General features: G+C 57.3%; 1 protein-coding gene and 2 non-coding genes across 3 annotated transcripts in view; 2 read left to right on the forward strand and 1 right to left on the reverse strand.

Annotated features, from left to right (window-relative positions):
* Positions 1 to 23587, forward strand: part of LOC120375373 (zinc finger protein 850-like) — a 477476-nt gene that overhangs the window by 110077 nt on the left and 343812 nt on the right. The gene's annotated exons all lie outside the window — the stretch shown is intronic.
* TRNAV-AAC lies at positions 18340 to 18412 on the reverse strand. The gene has a single exon. It is a non-coding gene; the product is annotated as a tRNA-Val (tRNA).
* On the forward strand, positions 22574 to 22645 carry TRNAA-UGC. The gene has a single exon. It is a non-coding gene; the product is annotated as a tRNA-Ala (tRNA).

Raw genomic sequence — 23587 nt, forward strand, 5'->3', positions numbered from 1 at the left:
GTCGGGAGTGAGGGGCACCAGCAGAGCTGTGGGTCTGGAGGTCAGGACTAGGATAGCAGGGGCTGCGGGTCAGGAGTGAGGGGCACCGTCAGTGCTGGGGGGAACCAAGGGGCTGCGGGTCGGGAGTGAGGGGCACCAGCAGAGCTGTGGGGCTGGAGGTCAGCACTGGGATACCATCCAGCCTAATGGTAAGCGATGCCCAGCTGAGCCCATGGCCAGTACGTCCTGCTCCACCCACGGCCGGGCTGGGAGTCAGGACTCCTGGTTCTTCTCCCCAGCTGTGGCAGGGCAGTGCAGGCTAGTGGTTAGAGTGGGGGTTGGGAGCCAGGGTATCCGGGTCCCACCGCTAGCTCTGGGAAGGGAGTGGGGGCCAGTCTTGTGCACCCCCCCCGGCTTGAAGTGGTTTCCATCCTGTGCAGGGTTTACAGGTTTGTTCACTGGCTCTCAGCACCTCCCACTATACAAATTGTCCCAGTGCCGCTGGGTCTAGTGGTTAGAGCCGGGGAGGCCGGGAGCCAGGCAGGGGCGGTGGGTATAAGGGGCCCGGGGAGGCACCTGGCCCGTGCTCCACCCAGAGGCCCTGCTCCCGCGCGTCCTCTCCCCCGCAAGGCCCCATCCTCACTTCGCCCTTTCCCAAGCTCCATCCGGCCACATGGGGCCGTGGGGGGAGAGGCCGGGGGTGCAAACGGCAGAGAGGCAGGCGGGGGGGCCTTGGGGTGGGGGCGAAGAGGCACAAGTGGCAGGGCCTCGGGGAAAGAGACGTGAGAGGTGGGCGGGGGTCAGGAGTGGAACAAAGGGGTCCTGAGGGGGTGTGGGCGGGGCTGAAGGGTGTGTGGGCGGGGCTGAAGGGGAGTGTGGGCGGGGTGGAGGGCGTGTGGGCGGGGCTTTGGCAGGAGGAGGCTGAGTGGCAGCAGGCCTTGGGGCAGGGCCACAGTCCGGGCCCGCCCAGCCTCCCCAAGTGGAGGAGTCCCAAGCTGCCCATGGAGCCAGGACTCCTGGGTTCTATTCCTGGCTCTCCCGCAGACTCCCAATCTGAGCTGGTGCAGCCCATCTCGCCCTCCCTGGTGCCTCAGTTTCCCCCGTGTGAGACGGGTCCCAGTGTGAACGGCTGCAGTGCCGTGGAGAATCTCGTCCCTTCTCCTGGCGGCTCCTTGGTAGCCCTGGGGAAGCAGCCAACTGCTGCAGCCCCTGGCTCCCGTCTGGGCAGCCCGGGGTGGGGGTGGGATCTGGGCAATGGGAAGAAGGAATCCCCCCTTCCCCCACCCCACCCCGGGGACATGGGGGGAGGCTGGTGCTGCGGGGGCAGGGAGTCCTGCAGCCCTCGCAGGGGAGATGGGGCAGGTTCCCAGCTTGGCTGCTGATGGGGGCGGGGTGGGGGGCACTGCTGGACTAGGGGCTCCCCCCTGCGGGGTGGAGATGGAGCACGGCCTGCTGGGAGCGGACGTCTCCTCTGGCTGGGGGAGGGTGACACTGGCCAAATTGTGGGAACCCCTGTCCCACCCCCCAGACAAGGGAGGGGCCTCTCAGCCTTGCCGGCTCCTCTCTCTTTCACCAGGATCGGCCCAGCACCTGCCTGGCCCAGACCCCCCTTCCTCAGCGCCAGCAGCTGCCCATTGTGGGGAGTGGAGCGGCCGGGGGGTGGGGGCCTCAAGCCCCGGGAGCTGGGCCGGGGCACTGGGGGCAGAGGCTGCGATGGGGAGGTGGGTTGGAGAGATGTCGGGGTGAAGCTGGGACTCAGGGGAATGGGGCAGGCTGCAGGGAGGAAGTGTGGGGCCACCGGAGGAGCTGGGGGCTGGGAAGCTGCGGGGACACAGCCGGGGGTAGTGGTGACACCGCAGGGGGCTGCTCAAGAGGCAGTGGGCTGGGGGCAGGGCGGGAGCTCGGACCGGGGTGGGGGGGTCAGGCTATTGCGGGTCTCCCTGTGACTGGCACCAGACTGCAGGGAACCCCACGGCCAGCAGCCCCCCTGCTGGGGGATCTGGTCAGTGCAGACCCCCGCTGCACCCTGCTGGGGTCTAGTCACTGCAGCCCCCGCTGCACCCTGCTGGGGTCTGGTCACTGCAGCCCCCCCCCGATGCACCTTGCTGGGGGGTCTGGTCACTGTAGCCCCCCCCCCGCTGCACCCTGCTGGCGGCTCGGCTCACTGCAGCCCCCCCCCGCTGCACCCTGCTGGGGGCTCGGGTCACTGCAGCCCCCCCCCGCTGCACCCTGCTGGGGGCACTGGGCACTGCCGCCCCCCCCCGATGCACCCTGCTGGGGCTCTGGTCACTGCAGCCCCGATGCACCCTGCTGGGGCTCTGGTCACTGCAGCCCCCCCCGATACACCCTGCTGGGGGCTCTGGTCACTGCAGCCCCCCCCGATACACCCTGCTGCGGGGTCTGGTCAGTGCAGCCCCCCCCCGATGCACCCTGCTGGGGGCTCTGGTCACTGCAGCCCCCGCTGCACCCTGCTGGGGCTCTGGTCACTGCAGCCCCCGCTGCACCCTGCTGGGGTCTGGTCACTGCAGCCCCGCTGCACCCTGCTGGGGATCTGGTCACTGCAGCCCCCAACCTCACACTGGAACTGGGCGGGGAGGCAGGTTTCTTCTCGCGCTCCCATTGGTCAGGGCTCTGCCTCCTCTTCCTATTGGCTGTCTCGGGAGGCGGAGTTTCCGAGAGGGCGTCACGTGGCCTTGAAGCGTTCGCGAGGCGGCTCCTGAGCAGCCCAAACACCCCCAGGCGCCCCTCCCCACTGCCGCCCATCCCCTCTCTGCCCCGCCCCAACCCCAGCTCCCCTCCCCACTGCCACCCATCCCCTCTCTGCCCCGCCCCCAACCCCCAGCTCCCCTCCCACTGCCGCCCATCCCCTCTCTGCCCCGCCCCCAACCCCCAGGCTCCCCTCCCCACTGCCGCCCATCCCCTCTCTGCCCCGCCCCAACCCCCAGGCTCCCCACCCCCACTGCTGCCCCTCCCCTCTCTGCCCCGCCCCAACCCCAGGCTCCCCTCCCCACTGCCGCCCTCCCCTCCTGCCCCCGCCCCAACACCCCTGAGCTCCCCTCCCCACTGCCGCCCCTCCCCTCCCTACCCCGCCCCCAACCCCAGGCTCCCCTCCCCACTGCCGCCCATCCCCATCCCTGCCCCGCCCCCAACCCCCAGGCTCCCCTCCCCACTGCCGCCCATCCCCTCTCTGCCCCGCCCCCAACCCCTCCTGAGCTCCCCCTCCCCAGTGCCGCCCATCCCCTCTCTGCCCCCGCCCCAACCCCCAGGCTCCTCCCCAGTGCCGCCCATCCCCTCTCTGCCCCGCCCCAACCTCCCGAGCTCCCCTCCCCAGTGCCGCCCATCCCCTCTCTGCCCCGCCCCAACCCCCAGGCTCCCCTCCCCAGCGCCGCCCATCCCCTCTCTGCCCCTGCCCCCAACACCCCCAGGCTCCCCTCCCCAGTGCCGCCCATCCCCTCTCTGCCCGCCCCAACCCCAGGCTCCCCTCCCCAGCACCGCCCATCCCCTCTCTGCCGCTGCCCCCAACACCCCAGGCTCCCCCTCCCCAGTGCCGCCCATCCCCTCTCTAACCCCACCGCCAACACCCCCGACCTTCCCCTCCCCAGTGCCGCCCATCCCCTCTCTGCCCCGCCCCAACCCCCTCCCGAGCTCCCCTCCCCAGTGCCGCCCATCCCCTCTCTGACCCCGCCCCAACACCCCCAGCTCCCCTCCCCAGCGCTGCCCATCCCCTCTCTGACCCCGCCCCAACACCCCTGAGCTCCCCCTCCCCAGCGCTGCCCATCCCCTCTCTGCCCCTGGCCCAAACACCCCCGACCTTCCTCCCCAGTGCCGCCCATCCCCTCTCTGCCCCGCCCCAACCCCTTCCCGAGCTCCTTCCCCAGTGCCGCCCATCCCCTCTCTGACCCCGCCCCCAACACCCCCAGGCTCCCCTCCCCCAGCGCTGCCCATCCCCTCTCTGACCCTGCCCCAACACCCCCGAGCTCCCCTCCCCAGCGCTGCCCATCCCCTCTCTGCCCCTGGCCCAAACACCCCCAGCTCCCCTCCCCAGTGCCGCCCATCCCCTCTCTGCCCCTGCCCCAAACACCCCCAGCTCCCCCTCCCCAGTGCCGCCCATCCTGATCTCTGCCCCTGTCCCCTAACACCCCGAGCTCCCCTCCCCAGTGCCGCCCCTCCCCTCTCTGACCCCGCCCCAACACCCCCAGGCTCCCCCTCCCCAGCGCCGCCCATCCCCTCTCTGCCCCTGCCCCAAACACCCCAGAGCTCCCCCTCCCCAGTGCCGCCCATCCCCTCTCTGCCCCCGCCCCTAACACCCCCAGCTCCCCTCCCCAGCGCCGCCCATCCCCTCTCTGCCCCTGCCCCAAACACCCCCGAGCTCCCCTCCCCAGTGCCGCCCATCCCCTCTCTGCCCCGCCCCTAACACCCCTGAGCTCCCCTCCCCAGTGCCGCCCATCCCCTCTTCTTCCCCAAACGCCCCGATCTCCCCCTCCCCAGTGCCACCCATCCCCGTCTCTGCCCCTGTCCCCTAACACCCCAGAGCTCCCCCTCCCCACTGCCGCCCATCCCCTCTCTGCCCCGCCCCAACCCCCTCCCGAGCTCCCCCTCCCCAGTGCCGCCCATCCCCTCTCTGACCCCGCCCCAACACCCCCGTGATTCCCTCCCCAGTACCGCCCATCCCCTCTCTGTCCCCGCCCCTAACACCCCCAGCTCCCCTCCCCAGTGCCGCCCATCCCCTCTCTGCCCCGCCCCCAGCACCCCGTGATTCCCTCCCCAGTGCCGACCATCCCCTCTCTGTCCCCACCCCTAACACCCCCAGCTCCCCTGCCCCAGTGCCGCCCATCCCCTCTCTGCCCCTGTCCCCAACACCCCCCAGCTCCCCTCCCCAGTGCCGCCCATCCCCTCTCTGACCCCGCCCCCAACACCCCCGAGCTCCACCTCCTCCAGTGCCGCCCTCCCCTCTCTGACCCCGCCCCAACACCCCCAGGCTCCCCTCCTCCAGTGCCGCCCCTCCCCTCTCTGACCCCGCCCCCAACACCCCAGAGCTCCCCTCCCCGATGCCGCCCATCCCCTCTCTGCCCCTGTCCCCAACATCCCCAGCTCCCCTCCCCAGTGCCGCCCATCCCCTCTCTGCCCCCGCCCCAGACACCCCCAAGCTCCCCTCTCCCAGTGCCGCCCATCCCGTCTCTGCCCCGTCCCCTAACACCCCAGGCTCCCCCTCCCCAGTGCCGCCCATCCCCTCTTGCCCCCGCCCCAACACCCCCGACCTCCCTTTCCCCTCTTCTGCCCCAGCCCCAAACACCCCCGAGGCCCCTCCCCAGTGCCGCCCATCCCCTCTGCCCCCGCCCCAAACACCCCAGGCTCCCCAATGCTGCCCATCCCCCTCTTTTGCCCCTGCTCCAACACCCCCCGAGCTCCCCCTCCCCCAGTGCGGCCCATCCCCCTCTCTGCCCCGCCCCCAACCCCCCCCGAGCTCCCCCTCCCCCAGTGCCGCCCATCCCCTCTCTGCCCCGCCCCAACCCCCTCCCCAGTGCCGCCCATCCCCTCTGCCCCCGCCCCAAACACACCCTGACACTGCTCCTGGTTTTGGGAGGGGAACAGGAGAAAGGACAAAAGAAGCAAGAGACGAAGAGAAAGGAGGAAGGGAGGGATGGAGGAAAAGGTGAAACAAAAAGAACAAACCCTAATGACCCCAGTGATTTTAAGGGACAAAATCCCAGGTACGGAATAAGATTCTGCCTCCTTAAGCTCGTGTTTTCCATGCCTAGAATTCAACTGTCACCAGATGGATCAGACTGAACAGGTTTCAAACCTCGAGGAGGCTCTTACCTTCTAAACAGGGACGGCTGTTTTCTAGTAAAATCAGGAAAAGGGAAGGAGAAAACTCGAAAGAGGTTCCTCCTGGCGCTCACGTGCGTGAACCCGAATACTCTCTCAGTCCTCAAAGAGAGACCTGGAGAAGGAGACTTGCTGAAGCAAAGCCACAGGGGTCTCTGAGGTTTCCCTGGCCCCTCGCCCCTGTCCTGCCTGGCTGATGTCAGCATCTCTCTGTGAGGTCACCACCTCCCCACCACCTTGGACCAATAGTCTGAGGTCCTGCAAAAGGCCTTTGTGATGTCACTGCCACACCCCTCCCTTGCTGTGCTAATGTCCTGCCCCTGGCCAGGCACTTGGGAGGTTTGAGCTACTCCCTGTGGATCACCCCACTCAAGGAGCGTTCGTTCTAGGCAGCAAGCCGGCTAGACAGGAAAACATCAGACGCTGCTCCCAATGCTACGCTCAGTTTTTCAGAAATTGGTCGACTTTATGACCAGAAGAGACCATTAGAGCATCTAATCTGACCCCCTGCATATCACAGGCCTCCTGAATGACACAATAGCTACTTTTGGAGCAAACACATTCCAGAAAGGCATCTAGTCTTCATTAAATGACATCAGGAGATGGCAAATCCACCACTTTCCTTGGTAGCTTGTTCCTGTGGTGAATCATCCTCGCTATTGAATATTTATGTCTTATTTGTAATATGAATTTGTCTCTTTTCACCTTCCAGCCACTGGGTCTTGTTATTCCTTTCTCTGCTAGATTAAAGAGCCCTTTAATACACAACCTTTTCTCTCCATTAAGGCCCTTCAACACTTCAATGAAGTCACCTTTCAATCTTCTTTTGATAAGCTAAACAGGTTGAGCTTGTTCAATAGCTCACTAGAAGGCATTTTTTCCAGCCCTCAGAACATTTGTCATCAGACTCCTGAACTGCAGCTGTATGTGGTTCTTGTTCTTCTGCACAACATAGCTCCTGGAGAAGAGGGATCTGCAAATGTGCATTCATATGATACCTTTGTTTAATTGATGAAAAAATAAACTAGACACTTAGAGGATTGGAACTGATTTCAGCTGATGGACAGCTTCGCTAGGTTTTTATGCATTTGGACAGTGAAATCTTGAGTGTTTACATTCATATCAAGCACTCCCGTATAGAGGAGCCCCTGAACAGAATGGAGAATGGAAATGAAAATGTTTTCCTTTTTTTAAAAAAAAGGAAAGAAGGTTATAAGAGAACACTGGGGTTTAAACTGAGGATCACTGGAGCTGCAATCAACCACTCTACCACTGAGCTATACCAGCACAATGAGCTGAATAGAGAATTGTGATCTCCAGGACTTTGAAGGACAAACCCTGCTTCATCGAGGTCCTTTGCCATTCCCAGACCACAGGTGGTTTTAAAAATGGGGTTTGATTAAACTTCTTAAATGTGGTAAACACCACAGCTTGCACACCCACCGATATAGCTTCTCCCACTGACATAGCTGCCACCTCTTGGGAAGTGGATTAACTGCACCCACAGGAAAACTCTCTCCCCTCAGCACAGAGCAGTGGTTCTCAAACTGTGAGTCAGGACCCCAAAGTGGGTCATAACCCTGTTTTAATGGGATCGCCAGGGCTGGCATTAGACTTGTTGGGGCCTGGGGCTGAAACCAAAAGTCTGAGCCCCACCACCCAGGGCTGAATCCCTCAAGCTCTGGTTTTGCCCTCCCCTAACTGGGGCAGGGCTCAGGCTTTGTCTCCTCTGCCTGTGCTCAGTGTAGAGGGGCTTGGTGCGTCTTTCTAGGGTCATGTAGTAAGTTTGGTGTTTTTTTTTGGTTTTTTGTTTTTTGTTTTTTTTTTTTTGCAGAAAGGGGTTGTAGTGAAAGGAAGTTTGAGAAACCCTGGCATAGAGCCTCTGAATATGTCTAGACTTGGCTCCCTGTGGCACATCAGACACTGAAAGTACAGCCATGGAGACACCACACACCAGCCTTGCCTAGCAGGCAAAAATCAAACCTCTACAGAAAGATGCTTATTGTTTTCAAACCCATCTCCCTAAGCCCTCAGCCACCCACACTTAACAAAGGGGCTTTTCTACACTATGGTTCTGGTCTCACTGAAGAGTCATTTCCAATTGTTTGCTCAGACCAGCATTAGGGGAAATGGTGCCCTGGGCAAAGCTTGTACTTTGGCACTTCCCCATTGCCCCTGGACGATCCCCATTCCCCTTTTACCGCTAGCTCCTGCACTCCCAACCCTTGCACCTCCTTCACCCCTAACTCCTGCCCCTGCTGTGCCCCCTTTGCCCTTAACTCTCTGTGCCACCAGCCATTGCCCCTCTCCTGCAGCCCCTTCACATGGCTCCAGTGCTGGGGGCCCCGCACTTGTTCTCCCTTTCCCTGGGCTTTGGCATCACTACCCGCTGATTAGTGAGTAGGGTTCAGTGGTTCCCAAAAAGTGGGGCAAGACTCCTAGGGGGACACAGAGGAACATTCATGGAGTCAATGAAATCAATTGAGCTTCTTCAGTCTCTCGCTGTAGACATTTTCCTTGTTTTTAAAGGCAAAAATCCTGATCTTTCCAATGGGAGCTGCTGCTTCAATGTTCAGTTTGGGGAGGGATTTGGCTGCACTCAGAGATCTGCCCGCGGGTTACAATCTGCGATCCGAAAGGTCGAACGCAAACAGCGTTTAGATGGGACCGTTAGTGCCGCCCCCGTGTGGCCAAAGATCAGAACTGACCAGCAGAGTTTACAGCTGGAGCCTGGGACGCTCCTGAACAAACTGGGCACAAAGCCTCTCACGTGGGATCCTCGCTGTGCAGCGGGAGGCGGAGGGAAGCTGATTGTCAGGGCTCAGGGCAGCTCCCTGCCAGGCTGAGCCGGTGTCTGCGCTAACCTCGGCATCAATCAGGTGATTCTGGGAAGTTCGGGGTCCACGGGCTCCCACAGGAGGGTGAAGCAGGTCACCCCTGGAGCAGGTTAAAGCTGCAGGGTGACAGTGGGGCTGCTGCCCCTGTGAACAGCTGCTGTAGCACCGCCTGGGCAGGACAGGGAGAGCCAGTTATACCCTCCCCCCAGCCTGTATCGGGGGATGGGAGCACTCACACCCTGGGGACCCACCCACCAGAGATCTACTGGGGGGGAGAGTGGCACCCACACACCCAGGATGTTGTAGGGGGGGACAAGGGCATCCACACTCCGGGATCCTCTGCAGAGGGACGGACACCCACACATCCAGGATTCTGTATGGGGGGCAGAGATACCCGGACACCTGGGCAGGGAAAGGGGGCACCGAAACATCCGGGATCTTACCTGGCAGGACAGCGGCACCTGCAGCTCGACATGAGACGGGGGCGGGGGGAGCAGAAGCATTTCCCAGTTCCAGGCTGTCCCCATCTGGCCAAGGCACAGAGCTCACAAGCAGAGTTTAAAGCTCCAGCTGCCAAACTGCAAAGCAAGCCGGGCTCTGTGGCTGGTGCCTGTGATCCCAGCTCCTGGGGAGTCTGAGGCTGGCGGATCGCTTGAGCTCAGGAGTTCTAGGCTGCAGGGGGCTGTGCCGATCGGGTGTCCGCACTAAGTTCAGCATCAATATGGTGATCCTGGGGAAGCTTGGGGTCTCCAGATTGCCTAAGGAGGGGTGAACCAGCCCAGGTCGGAAACAGAGCAGGTCAAAACTCCTGTGCTGATCAGTAGTGGGACTGCACCTGTGAATAGCCCCTGCAGCGTAGCTTGGGCAAGACAGTGAGACACAGTCTCTTTTTAGACACCCCTACCCCGCAGAGCCTGGAGTGGGGGATGGGAGCACCCACACGCTGGGGAATCTGACTTGCGGGTTAGGGACGCACCCAAGCAACACGGATCTTGAAAAGAGGAATAGCGACACCCACACACCACAGAGCCTGGATGCGGGCAGGGGAACCACACACGGGAGCTAGTTTATGGGGTGGGGGACACACCCATATGCTCCGTTGCACCATTCTTAATTAGAAGAACAGGGGCATCCGCACAACACGGATCCTTAACGAGCTGGGGGACACCCACACACTCCACTATTAACCAGGAGGGACAGGGACACCAGACACCCCCAGTAGCGTGGAGAACACCCACATCCACCGGATCCCTCATGGGGGGTAAGACAGAGGGGATTGTAATGGGTCCCAGCGCACCCACGCACCAGGGATTGTTAAGGGTTGAAGGGACAGGGACACCCACACACACTGAGATCACGTCCTTGGAGGAATGCAAACCCTCCACAGAAAGACCTGGTCTGTTCCATGATGGCAGCCCAGCCTGGGTGAGTCAAAGTCTCTTTTTATACAGGCACGTCCTAGAGATCCTGACTAGGGGGAGAGAGACACCCACCCACCAGAGATCCTTAATGGTCTAGGGTGCACCCACACACCAGGGATTCTTATGGGTGGGAGGAATGGAGACAGCCAGACACACTGAGATCACTTCCTCCCAGGAGCCTGGGCCAGACAGGGAGACACAGTCCCCCTTTACATATGTAAGGGGACTGTTGCCCCCTTACTAACATTCAGTGGGGGTGTTTTGGTTGCTAGCTCCCAGCACTAAAAGGGGAGGGATCGATGGCAAATCAGGACCCTGAGACTGACAGTCCCCAGGAACAATGGCAAGAGGCCAATGCTCCAGGTCAGCCTGATTGACAGGGCAGGCCGGCTAATCAGGAAGACAGAAGGCCAGGGTGGGTCCCGTCCTCCATGTGAGCAGGAATGTGCCGGAGTCAGACGGAGTGGGGCCGAGCTAAGGAGAAAGCAGGGGCCCAAGCTGAGCTGGAGAGCAGAGCCGGGCCAGATCCATAGGGGCCACAGGCACAGCGCAGAGAGAGCAGACCCTGTGCTGGGAGCGGAGCTGGAGCCAGAGAGCCAGAGGCACAGCCCAGAGAGAGCAGATCCTGTGCTGGGAGCGGAGCTGCAGCCAGAGAGCCAGAGGCACAGCCCAGAGAGAGCAGACCCTGTGCTGGGAGCAGAGCTGCAGCCAGAGAGCCAGAGGCACAGCCCAGAGAGAGCGGATCCTGTGCTGGAAGCGGAGCTGGAGCCAGAGAGCCACAGGCACAGCGCAGAGAGAGCAGACCCTGTGCTGGGAGCGGAGCTGGAGCCAGAGAGCCAGAGGCACAGCACAGAGAGAGCAGACCCTGTGCTGGGAGCGGAGCTGGAGCCAGAGAGCCAGAGGCACAGCACAGAGAGAGCAGACCCTGTGCTGGGAGCGGAGCTGGAGCCAGAGAGCCAGAGGCACAGCACAGAGAGAGCAGACCCTGTGCTGGGAGCGGAGCTGGAGCCACAGAGCCAGAGGCACAGCGCAGAGAGAGCAGATCCTGTGCTGGGAGCAGAGCTGCAGCCAGAGAGCCAGAGGCACAGCACAGAGAGAGCAGACCCTGTGCTGGGAGCGGAGCTGGAGCCACAGAGCCAGAGGCACAGCCCAGAGAGAGCAGATCCTGTGCTGGGAGCAGAGCTGCAGCCAGAGAGCCAGAGGCACAGCCCAGAGAGAGCAGATCCTGTGCTGGGAGCAGAGCTGCAGCCAGAGAGCCAGAGGCACAGCACAGAGAGAGCAGATCCTGTGCTGGGAGCAGAGCTGCAGCCAGAGAGCCAGAGGCACAGCCCAGAGAGAGCAGATCCTGTGCTGGGAGCGGAGCTGCAGCCAGAGAGCCAGAGGCACAGCCCAGGGAGAGCAGATCCTGTGCTGGGAGCGGAGCTGCAGCCAGAGAGCCAGGTGTAGTGAGCAACTGGGGCCAGCCAAGGGGGGACCTTGGGCAAAGGGCCCAGCACAAAAAGACACCCCCAGCCAAGGGTCCATGCAGGCCAGGCTGGGAGGGGGACCTTAACCTGACTGGGGGGCTGGCACTGGGAAGAAGGATCCCACCACCCAAAGCCCGGAGGTGTGTGGTCACCACCATTTCAAGTGTCCCACCCACAGCATCCCTGCAGCACAGCCAGGGCCTGAGAAGGAGGCCTGGGACCTACAAGGAACAGACTGCAAAGGGCCTTGATGTCCAGAGACATTGTTTGTAATGTTCCCTGCCACAGAGCAGGGTGATGTGTTTCCCTATAACCGTTCCCATTTATTCTTATTCTTTTCTTCAAATTGATTGTTAAGTAAACAACTTGTATTTGCTTTAAATTGTCTGGAATAATCAGTGGGTCAGGGAGGTGCCCAGTGCAGAGAGGGTACCCCGGAGTGGGGACACCTTAGCCCCTGTCCTAGGTGGCCACAGCAGGGTTGGGGGTTGAGCCCCCCAGGAATCCTGGGTCCAGTATTGTTGGGGCTACGAGAACTCTGCCAGACAGGAGAGTCCTCAAGGGCAGGGAGGCCTCTGGGTAAAGGAAGTGGGAGCGAGGACTCAGATCCTTTCGCTAGCCCACTTCACCGGGGTAGCACAGAAGCCAGGAAAGTTCCCCACAATAGCGGGACCATTCCCCCGCTTACACATATCTGCCAGACAACCTTCCTCCCACTCCCTCCACACAATGTTCTTATTTGGAGGTGAAGCCAGGGAAACCACATGGAGGATTCTTATCTGGGGAACTGGGGGGACCCACTTACCACCAGAGATTCTTAAGGGCAGGAGGGACAGGGACTCCCACCTCTGCAGCATGGGGGTGGGTCGTCTGCTGGGATCATCTGGGCATATTTCCCCTCATCAGTTCCCTGCCATTGCCTTGGGGGCCCCTTGTTCACTGCCTCTGGCACCCAGTTTAGCCTCCTTCCTGAGGGCTGAAACGCTTTGATCTATCTAAGGTCTGTGGGATCAATACGTGTCATGGTGTAATTCTGTGTTATTCGGGGGTCAGACTAGCTGAGCTAATGTCCCCTTCTGCCCTTAAACGCCATGAAAACATTTCCCTGGTTTCTCCTTGCGCCTGACAGACACCGCGGTGAGGGGCCCAAGAGAAGATCCTGCACACAGTGCTCTGGCTCTTACGTTACTTGGGGACGTCAGCACTTTCCTAGCAAAGCTGCTGCTAAAGCGCTGGATTTGGGGAATGGTTCGGCTCCGATTCAGAGATCTGCCTGCGGGGTGTGAACCTGCCACGAGGAGCGGGAAACGCAACCAGCAATGGGAGGCGTTGGCTGAGCTCCAGGCTGCCCCCGTGTGCCAAAGCTTAGAACTGAGCAGCGGAGTTTAAAGCTGGCGCTGGGAGGGACCTGAACATGCGGGGCACGAAGGCTCCTGCGTGTAACGCTTGTTGGGTGGGCAGCTGAGCGTAGCTGATTGCCGGAGTTCAGGGCTGCACCCCGGGGTGCTGAGCAGGTGTCTGTGCTCAGGTTGGCCTCGCTATGCTGGTTTCTGGGAAGTTTGGCGTCGCCAGTTCCCCCTAGGGAGAGGGGAGCCAGCCCAGGAAAGGAGGCCGGCAAAACTCTGGTACCAATTGGCAGTGGGACTGCCCCTGTGAAGAGCCGCTGTAGCCCCGCCAGGGAGAGCTCTTTATGCAGCCCCCCCCCCCGACCCCATTCCTCAGGACAAGGGTTGTACTCAAAGATCTGTGCCCCGTGTTTTCACCTCCGCGTGAAGCGCACAGTGCAAATAACCCTAAGTGCATCCGCTCAGTTCCAGGCTCCACTTCCACCCGCTCAGAGCGCAGAGCTCCCAGGCTGAGCCTGAAACTGGAAGCGGGAGACTCTGTAACCAGCCGGGCCCCGTGGCTGGTGCCTGTGATCCCAGTGCCTCGGGAGGCTAAGACTGGTGGATCGCTTGAGCTCAGGAGTTCTGGGCTGCAGGGGGCTGTTTCAATTGGGTGTCCACACTAAGTTTGGCATCAATATGGTGATCCCAGGGAAGCTTGGGGTCCCCAGGTTGCCTAAGGAGGGGTGAACCGGCCCAGGTCGGAAACGGAGCAGGTCAAATCTCCCGTGCCGATCAGTAGTGGGATCGCGCCTGTGAGTAGCCCCTGCAGCTTAGCCTGGGCAAGACAGTGAGACACGGTCTCTTTTTATACAGACACCCCCCCCCCCGCAGAGCCTGGAGGGGGGGATGGGAGCACCCACACGCTGGGGATTCTGACTTGAGGGAAGGGACGCACCCAAGCAACACGGATCTTGAAAAGGGGAACAGAGACACCCACAGATCCCGGATGGGGGCAGGCAGGAGAAACCACACACGGGAGCTAGTTCATGGGGTGGGGGACAGAGACACCCACCAGAGATCCTGGATGGGAGCACCCACATGATGGGGATCTTGAACTGGGAGGAGGGAAGCACCATGTACCAGAGGTTCTGAAGGGGGAACAGGGACACCCACACACCAGGTGTCTTGCAGCAAGAGCTGTGGTCTTGATTTACACAGGGCAGTGATGGGGAATTAACCACGTCCCTTGCGGAGCTTGTTCCACTAGATGATTAGCCTCATTGTCAACACTATGAGTTTATATCGAATTTAGCAGTGTTAAATCACATTAACCTTGCACCCATCCACACAACGAAGCCCTTTATATCGGTATAAAGGGCTCTTTAAACCGGTTTCTGTACTCCTCCCTAACGAGAGGAGTAGCGCTAATATCGGTATTACCATATCGGATTAGGGTTAGTGTGGCCGCAATTCGATGGTATTGGCATCCGGGCGCTATCCCACAGTGCACCATTGTGACCGCTCTGGACAGCAATCTGAACTCGGATGCACTGGCCAGGTTGACAGGAAAAGCCCTGCGAACTTTTGAATTTAATTTCCTGTTTGCCCAGCGTGGAGCGCTGATCAGCACAGGTGACCATGAAGTCCCAGAATCAAAAAAGAGCTCCAGCATGGACCATATGGGAGATACTGAAACTGATCTCTGTATGGGGAGCTGAATCTGTTCTATCAGAAATCGGTTCCAAAAGACAAAATGCCAAAGCATTTGAAAAAATCTCCAAGGCCATGATAGACAGAGGCCACAACAGGGACTCAATACAGTGCTGAAACTTAAGGAGCTGAGACAAGCGTACCAGAAAGCCAAAGAATGAAATGGACGCTCACGGAGGGAGGGGCGACTGACGTCTGTAGCTATCCCACAGTTCCCGCACTCTCCGACAACCATTTGAATTCTTGGCTGAGTTCCCAAAGCCTGAAGGGTCAAAAACATTGTTGCGGGTGGTTCAGGGTTTATGTCGCCCCCTCCTCCCCCCATGAAAGCAAAGGGAAAAAAATCATTTCTCGCCTTTTTTCAATGTCACCGTATGTCTACTGGATTCTGCTGTCAGACGCGGTGCTGCAGCGCTACACAGCAGCATCCCCTTCTCTTCCCTTGCGGACGGCAGATGGTACACTAGGACTGGTATCTGTCCTCGCCGTCCTGTGAGTGCTCCTGGCTGGCCTCGGTGATGTCACCCGAGGGCGCCTGGGCAAAAATGGGAATGATTCCCAGGTCATTCTCTTCTTTAAGCTTTGTCTAATGGAGATTCAGTCCTGCCTGGAATATCATAGCAGCTGGAGGCTGCCCTCCCTTCCCCCCTTTGAGCTCTACTTGCAGAGGCAATAAAGTCAGTGTTGTTTCAAATTCCTGCATTCTTTATTACTTCATCACACAAATGGGGGGATAACTACCACGGTAGCCCAGGAGGGGTGGGGGAGGAGGGAAGCAATGGATGGGGTTGTTGCAGGGGCACCCCCTAGAATGGCATGCAGCTCATCATTTCTGCCAGATGTCGGGGGCTCTGACCTGGAGCGGCCGTTTGCTTCTCTGGTTCTTTTGTAGGCTTGCCTGATAATCTAGACAGGACTGACTCTCCCTTTAGACAAAACTTAAAGAAGGAAATGACCTGGGGAGTCATTCCCATTTTTGTCCATGTGCCCCCAGCCAACCTCACCAAGGCAAGCCAGGAGAACCCATGATAGCAGCAAATGGTACAGTATAACTGGCAACTGTCATCGTCAACTTGCAAAGCAGCAGATGGGACGGTATGGCTGGTAACCATCTCTGCTAACTTGCGAAAGGCAAGGGGATGCTGCTGTGTAGCGCTGCAGTACCGCGTCTGTCAGCACCATCCAGTAGACATACGGTGACAGTGAAAAAAGGCTGAACAAGCTCCATGGTTGCCGTGCTTTGGCGTCTGCCCGGGCAATCCAGGGAAAATGGCACGAAATGATTGTCTGCCGTTTCTTTCATGGAGGGAGGATTGAGTGACGACATTTACCCAGAATCACCCACGACACTGTTTTTGCCCCATCAGGCACTGGGATCTCAACCCAGAATTCCAATGGGCGGGGGAGGCTGTGGGAACTATGGGATAGCTATGGGATAGCTACCCACAGTGCAACGCTCCGGAAATCGACACTAGCCTCAGTACATGGATGCACAACTCCGAATTAATGTGCTTAGTGTGGCCGTGTGCACTCGACTTTATACAATCTTTCCAAAAAACAGTTTATGTAAAATTGGAATAATCCCATAGTGTAGACATACCCTGTGATTAACAACTTTGGTGGCTAATTGAAAGGCTGATGGTTCAAACGCAGGTGAAGATGGAGGTTGGTTTTTTTTAGTGATGAGAATCCAGTACATTTTAACAGGCAGAAAAGCGCCTCAATGCGGGTCTAGCCTCATTGGGCAAGCATAAGCAATACTTTTGCTAAATGCATTGGTGGTATAGTGGTGTGCATAGCTGCCTTTCAAACAGTTAATCTGGGTTTGATTGCCAGCCAATGCAAGGATGTGATGTTTTCTCTGCTGGGAATTGGTTTAATTTCAGTCACATTGTATCAGTTTACCAAGGGAATGAGAGAATCAATGTGCTGCAGGTCATTAAAAACCCAGTGGAGGAAGAAAGGGGCGGGACTATACAATGAGCTGTTGGAGTTATCCTGGTATTACAATGTTTGTTTTATTTATTTTTAAAAAATTCTTTACTTCCCTCTCTCTTTTAGACTCAGAGCCTTTAAGGTCAGAAGGGACCAGTGTGATCATCTAGTCCGACCTGCTGCACCTTGCAGGCCAAAAGACCCCACCCACCCACTCCTGTAATAGACCCGGGAGGGGAGGCAGCTCTGTGCACTGCCCCTACCCCAGGCAGCACATGGAGGCCCTCTGCTCCCCTCCCGCAATGGGTGTGCAGAGATGTGCCAACAGCACTAAGGTGGCTCCCTGCCCACTCTGCCTCCGTCCCTCCGTGCCACTCCCAGAAGTGTCCGGCATGTCCCCATCCCCAGGGCGGGGAGAGTGTCTCCATTCATTGCCCCTGCCCCGAGTACCAACTCTGCAGCGGCCATTGGCCAGGAACTGCAGCCAATGGGAGCTCTGGGGGCGGTGCCTGCAGGCAGCGGTGCACAGAGACCCCCTGGCACGGCCCACCTAGGAGCTGCTGCCAGAGGGTTGTGTGTACCGGTCACTTTGGGAGCTGCACTGCCCGGGGTAAGCGCCACCTCTCCTGCACCCCAACCCCCTCCCCCAGCGCAGAGCCAGCACCCCACACCCAAATTTCCTCACAGAGCTTTGCTTGTCTTCCTTTCACCCAGAACCGTCTTTCTTCTCCTGGGCTGCAAGTAGCCATCCCTGGGAAGCCAAGAGGCAGGCACAGGATTCTACCTCCCAGCAGCCAACCGCACCTCCCCAGGCTTTGCAGAATGACTGGTGGTGCTCTACTAACCCCACTTAGCCGCACTGAGGCGCTTAGCTTCTGCCCTGCCTTCCTCAGCTCGACTTTCCTCTTTTGCCCCATTCCCGCCTCACTCCCTCCTTTGGCAAGTCACACAGAGGAGGCAGCAGGAAGAGCCGGCCGCCATTGGCCAACCTCCAAGTGCAGAGGAGACCAAGCCACAAGGCTTCAAAAGGTGACTGGCCAAGGTCCTCTAGCTTTCCCCTGCTGATGCCAAGGCTTTTTCTCAACTCATTTCACCACCCTCTGCCCTGCAGGGGTTGAGTTTATCGCAGGTGTTACCCAAAATTGGGCCAGCTAGTCAGCGTAGGGAGCACTAATGACCCACCAGAGTTTGGCAGAAAGCAGCACATTTATTATACTGACAGCTAAGCTCAAAAGAAGAAGGCGGGGGTGTCACACTCACACTTGCATACTCACACTCCCAGGACAGGCACAGCACTGGGGATGTCAGGATTCGGCAAGGTAAGTGTCCCACAGCGCAGCTATGGACGGTGCGATGAAGGTAAATCTTCCTGACGCACAATGAAATACAACGCAGAGAACCACTGGCCAGACGGTCCAGGCGAAGGGTATTCACTGGAGGTACAAGCTTGTGAGTGCTCTCCTGAGCACATGGCCCCTTCCCCTTTTAAGGACCTGCACCTCATGGCCTGCGACTAGAGATGACTTGGCTGCATCTGGTTGGTCACACTCCACCTTGGGCAGTGTCCATGCTCTGGGTGTGTGAGTGCTGCCTAATTAGCGTCCCAGACACCTTGTCTACCTGGGAGCTCTTCTGCTCTTCAACCAGCCCATTCATCCCACCAGCATTCCAGGAGGGAGCAGGAGGGGGAAAGCCACTTCAAAGGCATTCAGAGAGGGACAGGAGACAAAAGTGGGAGCAGGGGAATTATAACAGACCTTTTGAGCATAGAAATCACTGCTGCTCCTACAACAGCAGGGACAGGCCAGTAGGAGCTGGGAAAAACAAGCCAGCATGTTTCTGCCTGGTTTTGAACCAGGGACCTTTTGCGTGTTAGGCAAACGTGATAACCACTCCACTACAGAAACTCTGTCATAGGTATCTCCCCCTCCCTTCATAAGAACATAAGAATGGCCATACTGGGTCAGACCAAACGGCCATCCAACCCCGCATCCTATCTGCCAACAGTGGCCAATGCCAGGTGCCCCAGAGGGACTGAACCTAACAGGTAATGACCAAATGATCTCTCTCCTGCCATCCATCTCCACCCTCTGACAAACAGAGACTAGGGACACCATTCCTTACCCATCCTGGCTAATAGCCATTCATGGACTTAACCTCCATTCATTTATCTGCAAAAAGAAAGAGGAGTACTTGTGGCATCTTAGAGACTTACAAATTTATTTGAGCATAAGCTTTTGTGGGCTAAAACCCACTTCATCAAATGCATGCAGTGGAAAATGCAGCAGGAAGATATATACACAGAGAACATGAAAAAATGGGTGTTGCTATACACACTATAACAAGAGTGAGCAGTTAAGGTGAGCTATTATCAGCAGGAGAAAATAACCTTTTGTAGTGATTATTGGGATGGCCCATTTGCAACAGTTGACAGGAAGGTGTGAGTAACAGTAGGGGGACAAATAAACATGGGGAAATAGTTTGACTTTGTGTAATGACCCATCCACTCCCAGTCTTTATTCAAGCCTAATTTAATGGTGTCCACTTTGCAAATTAATTCCACTTCAGCAGTCTCTCGTGGGAGTCGGGTTTGAAGATTATTTGTTGTAATATTGCGACTTTTAGGTCTGTAAATGAGTGACAAGAGAAACTGAAGTGTTCTCCAACTGGTTTTTGAATGTTATAATTCTTGACATGTGATTTATGTCCATTTATTCTTTTACGTAGAGACTGTCTGGTTTGGCCAATGTACATGGCAGAGGGGCATTACTGGCACATAATAGCATATCTCACATTGGTTGATGTGCAGGTGAATGAGCCTCTGATAGTGTGGCTGATGTGATTAGGTCCTATGATGGTGTCCCCTGAATAGATATGTGGACAGAGTTGGCAACGGGCTTTGTTGCAAGGATAGGTTCCTGGGTTAGTGTTTTTTGTTGTGTGGTTGCTGGTAAGTATTTGCTTCAGGTTGGGGGGCTGTCTGTAAGCAAGGACTGGCCTGTCTCCCAAGATCTGTGAGAGTGAGGGATAGGTTGTAGATCCCTGATGATGCACTGGAGAGGTTTCAGTTGGGGGCTGAAGGTGACGGCTAGTGGGGTTCTGTTACTTTCTTTGTTGGGCCTGTCCTGTAGTAGGTGATTTCTGGGTACTCTTCTGGCTCTGACAATCTGTTTTTTCACTTCAGCAGGTGGGTATTGTAGTTGTAAGAACAGCTGATAGAGATCTTGTAGGTGTTGTCTCTGTCTGAGGGGTTGGAGCAAATGCAGTTGTATCTTAGAGCTTGGCTATAGACAATGGATTGTGTGGTGTGCTCTGGTGAAAGCTAAAGGCATGTAGGTAAGTATAATGGTCAGTAGGTTTACGGTATAGGGTGGTGTTTATGTGACCATCGCTTATTAGCACTGTAGTGTCCAGGAAGTGGATTTCTTGTGTGGACTGGTCCAGGCTGAGGTTGATGGTGGGATGGAAATTGTTGAAATCATGGTGGAATTCCTCAAGGGTTTTCTTTTCTATGGGTCCAGATGATGAAGATGTCATCAGTGTAGCGCAAGTAGAGTAGGGGCATTAGGGGATGAGAGCTGAGGAAGCGTTGTTCTAAGTCAGCCATAAAAATGTTGGCATACTGTGGGGCCATGCGGGTACCCATAGCAGTGCTGCTGACTTGAAGGTATACATTGTCCCCAAATCTGTTATGAGTGAGGACAAAGTCACAAAGTTCAGCCACCAGGTTTGCCGTGACATTATCGGGGATACTGTTCCTGGTGGCTTGTAGTTCATCTTTGTGTGGAACGTTGGTGTAGAGGGCTTTTTTGGCCTGCTGCTTCTCTGTCTGGGAGGTTTTTGTCAGCCCTGGCACACAAAAAGGGCATCATTGCGAGCGCCCACGAAGGCGAGATGAATTTTTGCCTGCCATGCTCAGCTTGACTTGCTTCCTCACCCCATTCCTGCCTTAGATCCTGGGTCGCCTGGTGGCTGAAGATGGTCCATTGTCTCAAGCGGTGCCAGAGCCTGACACAGTGCCCCGGGCAGCCTTTGCTCTGCACATGCCGGCCGTGCACATTTGCAAATACTTTAAAGCTCCTGTCAGTAAGTTCTGGGGACAGTTGCTCACCTTCAGAGGAAGCTCCTTAAAATTGGCCTGGCTCACCCAGTGGTACATTGACCTCTGTTCAGACTGAGTCAAAGGGGGGTGGGGCTCGCCGCTGTGGCCGCCGCTGCTGTGAGGGCGGCCGCTGTTGCGGATGAAGCCATCCTGCAAGCACTTTCCACCTAGCCACCCACTGAAAATCGTGTAGGGTGTAAGGTGTGGGTAGAAGAAAACTAGAAGGGGGGCCTCCCCCTTCCCCCACCATTCGCCATCCCATACCCGGTGCTGCACCCAGTGGGGTAAAAAGAAAATACGGCCATATCGGAAGAGTCAGTTGCATTCTTTATGGTTACCCTGCCATTCCCCTCGGGCCTGACCTGACCTCCAGCTCAGCCACCACTGAAAATTGAAACACAAAACAGTAGAGCCGTACAAGGCTTCAAAGCCCACCAGGCCCAACCCCTCTTCTAATACGGCAGAAAAGCCGCACTTCTCCTGACTAGGCAGGGACGTCCTATGGCCCCACAAGAAGTGGAAGGCCATCGTGTTCGGTCTCAGCAGCACTCGTGGAGCAGAGGGAAATACCTGGCTGAGGAAATTCCCCACAGATGGGTCTTGAGCATCACAACCTTGTAGGTAATGACAAGGTCCACTTACGCCACCGGCTGAGCCACTCCTCACAGGCCAGCAACCATTTCTCCCAGTTCGCGTTCCCCACCTCAACCCCAACCAAACGCTAGAAGGCCCAGCCATCAACCTGCCCACTCTTGCAGCCCTCCTCTTCCGCCCTGACTGATAGGTAGGATTATTAAGCCTCCCTCCCTTAGGCCCTTCAGCATCCCTGGGGAAGACCAACACTGCCCAAGTGACTTTGGGCCAGTAGGTCAACCAATAGGGCTGCCTGCTAGGCCAGGCTGCAGCCCAGCTTCAGGACTCAGAGGAAATGGAGCTCGCATCCCTACCTACAGGACTCCAGGCATGGCCAGGCTTCTGGATCAAACGTCCCCTCTTGTGCTCAAGTCACAACAGCTAGCGGGCAAAAGACAGGCTTTCATGGCATTGGAGAAAGCAAGATAGAGCCTTGGAAGAGCCCTTCTATCTGCAGCAGGATTAGCCTGTGTCAGTGATTAATGAGGTGGATCTAGTTGTAGATTGTTATTCATTCCGCACCTTGACAGTCCCTTTCCTACTCAAATCTCCAGCACCTCAGTGATCCTGGTAGCAGGGGTTGGGGCCTGAGATTTTCAGGGTCCTTTTTACCCTCCACCTGGAGTGAACTCAGCTTTTCCCCATCCCAGACAATCCATGAAATAACACCAGGGGCATAAAGAAAGAGGGGAGGGAACATCTCACGGCCAGGGCTGGATGTGCCCTTGTCCATTGTTTCACTGAGGTGCTGGGAATCTGCATGGGAAAGGGACGGTGTGTATTGTCAAGGTGGGGAATTAATCACAATGATCAACAAAAGCCACCTCATTAACCACTGACACAGGCTAATCCTGCCGCAGATAGAAGGGAAACTGGGAGCGATTCTTTGCTGTGCAGCCATGGAAACAGTGACCCAATTGCACCGCAGTGAATGTGCTGGGGAAAGTTGGACTTCACAGGCAGGTGGAAAGAGCAGATCCTAGAAACACCTGGAGCTCCCCACAGCACTTCTGCCACCAGGGTCAGGTGTTGAGCGACTCACAGCGCCCCCCCCCAACACATGACCTTCCAGCAGGGGGTGGCAGCACCCCCCACCCAATGCTGGGGAGAGGGCTGAGTGTATCTCTGCACCCTGAGTCCAGGGCACCCACTCTCTCTGCCCCACACATCGAATCTGGCCCTGCTGCAAAGTGACCCCTAAGAACCAGCAGCCTCCAGGACAGCAGATTTGGACGCAGAGCAGGGAATGTGTCCCCTATGCTGCTCTTAGGCCACTAGGTGCTCTGGAAACAAGAGGGCTCTGAGTGTAACCTATAGCACACATAGCCCATCTGGGGATGTAGCTCAGTGGTAGAGCACATGCTTTGCATGTATGAGGCCCTGGGTTTAGTCCCTAGCATCTCCAGGTTCTTTTTTTCACCCTCCTGCTTTGCTCATGCCCAGAGGGGATGTGGCCCAGCAGTCTCCCTGCAGGAGTTTCAATCCTGCTCAGTGAGGGGCAAGTGCCAATTGCATGGAAGGTCTGGGGGGGTTTCTGCTCCTAAGTCTCCTCTGTACATTTAAGATTCCCACCCGCTGTGCTGCTTGGGACAAGGGTAGATGAGAAGGGAGAATCCTCCAGCACTGGAGGGAAAGGTCCCATCTGCAAAGACTAGACTTATTTCTTGTCTGGGCCCCATCTTTTCACCTGGTATAGTCCTTGTACCAGCTCAGGTGGTAGCTAGGGGATGTCTCATGACTGCAGCCATGTTTGTTCAGTTCAACCCCCTTATACAGCTTTGGTACAAGGCAGGAATTTTTTCTCTCTCTCCTGAGGAAGAGCCCCAGGTTTAAGATGGATTCCTGTACCAGGTGACATGGTCATATGTCCTGTGAGACCCCCAAGCCTTCATTCTTCCTGGCCTGACTCACAGATGGTGCAGGACAGAGCCATCTCCAGTCAATTGTCCTGGTTAATGGGAGCCATCAAGAGTCCAAACCACTATTAATGGCCCACACTTTGCATCATTACAACAGGACCTCAGAGTTATAGTTCATATTTCTAGTTTCAGATCCAAGAATGATCGGTTCATACAAATAGGATGAACACACACAGAGTAGATTATAAGCTTTGTAATGATACCTTACAAGAGACCTTTTGAATGAAGCATAGTCCAGTCACTTTATATTCACACTCATTAGCATATTTTCATAAAATCCTATGGAGTGCAACGTCACAGCAGGGAAAGGGTTTTACTGCAGCACCTGGAAGCAGTTGAGTTTCATGTTCAGGCTGTGGTATGAGTTCCTCCAGGTTTCTCGTAAGCACACAAGGATCTTAGCGGGTGCTCTCAATACAGGAATGGCC

Source organism: Mauremys reevesii, linkage group 12, assembly GCF_016161935.1.
Source record: "Mauremys reevesii isolate NIE-2019 linkage group 12, ASM1616193v1, whole genome shotgun sequence".
Classification (NCBI taxonomy): domain Eukaryota; kingdom Metazoa; phylum Chordata; order Testudines; family Geoemydidae; genus Mauremys; species Mauremys reevesii.